Source organism: Tachysurus vachellii, chromosome 5 (genome assembly GCF_030014155.1).
Source record: "Tachysurus vachellii isolate PV-2020 chromosome 5, HZAU_Pvac_v1, whole genome shotgun sequence".
Lineage (NCBI taxonomy): Eukaryota > Metazoa > Chordata > Actinopteri > Siluriformes > Bagridae > Tachysurus > Tachysurus vachellii.
Genome location: NC_083464.1, coordinates 13,870,893 through 13,875,908, shown reverse-complemented (window position 1 = coordinate 13,875,908; position 5,016 = coordinate 13,870,893).

Genomic DNA, 5,016 nt, shown 5'->3' with positions numbered 1-5,016 from the left:
ATGTGAGCAAGACATACTCGTAACTTCAGAAGTGGGAAGTAGAATAATTGTGATAACGCATGAGGGCTGCTTGAGTGATGACATGACCTATTTGTCAGGAAATTACCTCTTTGTCAGGGATATTGTAAAATTTTGTAAATCTCCTCGCACACCATCTCTAGTGGCATGTATTTACTCACCATGTCCTTACTCTTGATATTAAACTCTCCACACAAATCATTTAATTAATCTTACCTTGTGTTTGCATCGCTTTAGTGAACTTGTCATTTATTCAAGTAATACTGTTAGTTATGACTGTCTGGGCTTCTTTTAGAGCTGTCTCACACTTGATTATGGCTCAGCATATTTTACATGGTGTAAAAATGCAAAACCAGTATTATCCACAGCCGGGGCCAAATGCTTCTGTGCTATCTTGTAAACTCAAAAGACTACAAGTTTATCTAGAGGTTACTAGTGACAAGTGATGGGCAGAGTATTAAAACTCTGGAAAGGTGCAGAAATCATTTTGAAATTATTCCAGAAAAAAAACATGGTGTTGATATGTTTGTTCATTGGTGTAAACTACTGTTTTCAGTCCATAGAGAGTTTGTGTTAAAAACAGCATGCACTCAAATACAGGAATTTTACAAAAAATGTAAAAAGCACATGTTTAAATAATGGCTGCTTGATCACACAAAACAAGCAAGTGTGCCAATTTCTGTTATCATTGCACTGGATCAATATGTGTTCTGTATTATTTACTACAGTAAACATATTACTACCCTTCATGGGTACTTATAGAAGGTACAACAGGGATCATTTGTCAAGCTAAGCTACACTGCCCTGTGGAAGGCAATACAAGTATTAGTTTTGCTCTTTCATAATAATTAACTAATAGTAGTTGCTGAATAATATGCTTTGTGAATAATTAAATGATCTTTAACTGGATCTTTAGTAGGTTAACAGCTTAAATATTTGATATATATTTAGAATGCATATGGCTACAGATTGTTAAATTCCTGGAGCAGCATTAAGTGTTTTCGATGTTCTGTGGTGACGCTATTAACTTACAGTAAGTAAGCAAGCTATGAAGCTTACTTTGCTCCTTGATGACTAATTTCCTGTTTATGAAGTCATCATGACAGCATGACACATACAAACTTGAATGTTGGAAAAAGGTACGTTTGTTAATAAATAAAACCTATTTTAGATTAAGGTGTAGGCATAGCATTCATTACTTGCTTTAATTCCATTATGGTAAAGTTCCTTTTATGACAAACAATGTTAACATTCTGTGCTGTTTGTGCAACTGATATGATCTTTAGTGTGATGCTGACATTTTTTTTTTACTCACCAAATGTGGGTGAGCACCCTGTACTTCCTTTACAGGGTTACAGTCTTTTTTGCACAGCCTTCAACTCCGTACTCCAACCACTTGCCCCACAATAAAACATGTTCCACTTCCCACTATCCATCATCTGGTGTTCTCCTGTGTAAAATATCTTTATATAATGTAGCCTTGGTTTTGTGAGGCATTTTTATTTACATTTCATCCAAGTACTTTCCTCGTATATAACGGATACATGTGTGTAGATATTCTTTAGAGATGGAACCTTTGCCGTGAACATGCAAAAATATTGCGTAGAAATTGTGACAAATGTAAAATGTAAATAATATTATTTCTGCACCACTTCCTCAACTAGAAATCTTGCACGTTATCGATCCATTATTGATAATATAAGAAAGATCTTACCTTTGAGACTACAGTAAGTAAAAATAAAGTCAGTTTGACTGCATATAGAAAGGCTTCAGCTTGTCTGATATGTGCATCTTAGATTAATAGATTAGTGTAATTCATGTACAGAAGATTTTTGCTGTGACTTTAAGCACTGTATATTATTACTGGACTCTTTATTTGACACACCTGCCTTGGTGGACCATCTTGTACACATAGACAGAGTGTAGATCATCTTTTCCATGCACAGCATATGTTCATCCCTCTCTAGTCTTTCATCAGTGGTCAGTGTCCGACCACTTCACCACTGTCAACACTCTAAAATCAGCAGCAACACTGGGATGTTTAAAATTTCCAAGAACACTGCTGTTCCTAATATACTCATACCTGCGTCACAGTCATAGCACCACTCTGATGATAGTGTCACTGCTGTGTTGAATAATAGGACTGGTGCCAAGGTGGTTCTTTTCACATGCTACTGTATCTATCCATCCATATTGTTCTAAAAGCATTTACAGAAAAATGAATAGTAACTATGTCACTGTTATTTCTATTACTTTCTGACAGCTTTGTTCACTTGGCATTGACATTTGCAGGGATGTAAAACAAAATTAAACGTTCTCAGCAAAGCAAGGTTACTCAAGTTTGGTTTACGGCTCTGACCTGCGGCATGAATGTACGAAGCATCCCACCCGCTGCTGCTTTCCACAGTGGCTCAGATCATATGACGCTGGAGGAGGGAGACACGGCACCTCTGTCAAAGCAAAGCGTGCCAACAGAAACCCAACTCCGTTACTCTGCCACTAAGTGCCAAGAATAGACCTGAACAAACTCTGCACTCCTGAGAACACTTTAACACAAAAGAAGGATAGTGTAACCATAGGAATAGTATATTGGTCCCTGCTTTTTACATTATATATTGACTAGCTTGTTTCATTTGATTTGGTGCATTTATATATGTCTGTCGTTGTATTGTTTTGATATATGTATTAAGCATGAAATATTAAGTTGATTTTATTGGAGTGTGTAAAAGCCTAAGGGCATCTGGTGAAAGATGATAAAGGCACTTTGTATCATTAATAACTCGTCTGCCAGAACAAGAAGTCTACATTCTTCGTATGATGAAAGGAGTGTTAAAAAAAGCATGGGAATTTTGTCTTCTTACTACATCAAGTCTTCATATTGATGTTTAGAGGCTCCTGAGGTTTGGATTTTCTCTTGAATTTGTCTTTTCTCTTGCCAAATTACACAGTGCTAAAAAACATCCCAGTGGAGGGAGCTATAGAGTAGGATCTCTCACTCACTCACTTACTCTTTCTCTCACATCCAGTAAAATCTCATTCTATCAAGGAGTAACCTTCTGATGCTCTTGAAAATATCCATCAGAGCTTTCAGAACCTATGCTGCTCGTTATGCAAGGGTGTGCTAACATAATGAAATGAGCCCTTGGCATCATTTTAAGTGAAAGTAAGTTGAGTAGTTGTCACTCTAGACCAAGTGATTGAGGGAGTGTCAGTGTGTGTTAGTCTTGAAATTAATCTTAGATAAACACTGTAGCTGAAAAGATGGAGGAGGAGACCAACAAGGTGTCTACACCATGCTGATACATGCGTGCCTTAGTACAGTTATGTAAGCCTAGAAAATGTTTCAACATGAGCATGCACAAACAACAATTCGATCACAAGATCTCGGGAAAGACATGCTTGCGGGCTCAGAACACAGCCATATGTCTTTTGATGTGTGATTTTTGTCTGTCTCTACATCAGGTACTCGTGGATGTGTGTTTAGCACTTCAGACAGACTACACGTCTCGTCTCTCTTCTCTGCTCTCCATGTTCAGCGACAGGGTGTGTGAGGATGGCTGGGTGGCAACTTGCCAGGTGTGTGCATGTTCAGGCCTGTCTGTCTGCACTCGTTCTTCATGTTATTCAATCTCAAAGAGAGAGGAAGAAGTGGGAGAAAGACAGTACTGAGTCAATACACAATCACTCTCTCACACACAATGCTCTAGAAATAAGGTTAGAAATGAACCACTGTACACTGTGTCAGTCTTTAATGAAAGGCATCATAGTCTACTGGGCAAAACAAGCTCTCTCTCGCTCACATTTGCCATCTTTCTTTAAATCTCACTTCCTTACACCCTCTTTCTCCACCTGTCTATATCAATTCAGAATGACGTTAGCCAGTTTTAGACATGCAATTACAGTGGCCTATTAAAATAATTACATGCCATACTGTATGAGATTATTTCAGTACAATATTGACAAAATTGTATAATAAAATGTGATATGTGTTCAGAGTATACAAGGAAGATTCCCTAATCATAGATGATTGATTAAAGGAAGTTTATCTAACACATCAGGGTTGAATTCTCAAATCTGGTTCAATCTGATGCACCAAATCTGGTGCATTATTTTTGTGTAACAGTGCAGGTTAGTACATCGGTATCAGTACTTCCATCAATATGAAAGATTAAAATGAATGCACTTTTTCTAACGAATTCCTGTTTCTATAGTAACAGCTCATACAATGAGATTTGTACAGATTAACAATACTTATAATAAATAGATTTAAACATTGATACCATGTTCTTGTCATAGAATTTAAACAGATTTTTTTTTAGATATTTTGACAGAGTGTGAGAAAAAATAAAGCAGAGCTATAATTGCACAAAAATGCTGTAAAATTCTGACACAAATAAAAAACATGTTTACTCAGGAACATAAAGTCATTCATGATCTATGATTTTTTTTCTGTGAGTGCACAATGACTGCATCAAGTAGCTTCAATAGGCAATAATAACATTTTTAAGTGTTTAATGAAAGTAACTAAAGAAATAACAGCCTATAATCAGAATTACACCTATTTGGATAATTATAATAATTATCACTAGTCTTAAATAGTGTGATATGATAAGGCAAGGTTTAAAATGAACTAGTCCACAACGAGCAGAGGTTTAAATACAGTAGGTTTCATCTTCTCTTCGGGAATAAAATAATAATGATGATAAAACTTCAGTGTGTAATATTGTAAACGTGTCATTTTAAGTGGTCTGCACTAAATTAGACTTTAAGGCGTATAATTACAGACCGGGGCAAAAAAAAAGTGCGCTGTGGCAGCGGGAGGGAGACGGAGGAGGAAAAGTCCTGCCCTTACTGAAAGATTTCCTGTTTCAGAGCAAAGCGAGCAGAATCTAGTGAGTCAACCCACACACACACACACACACTCTCTCTCTCTCACACACACACACACACATTTACACTCTCTCTCTCACACACACACACACACACACTCTCTCTCTC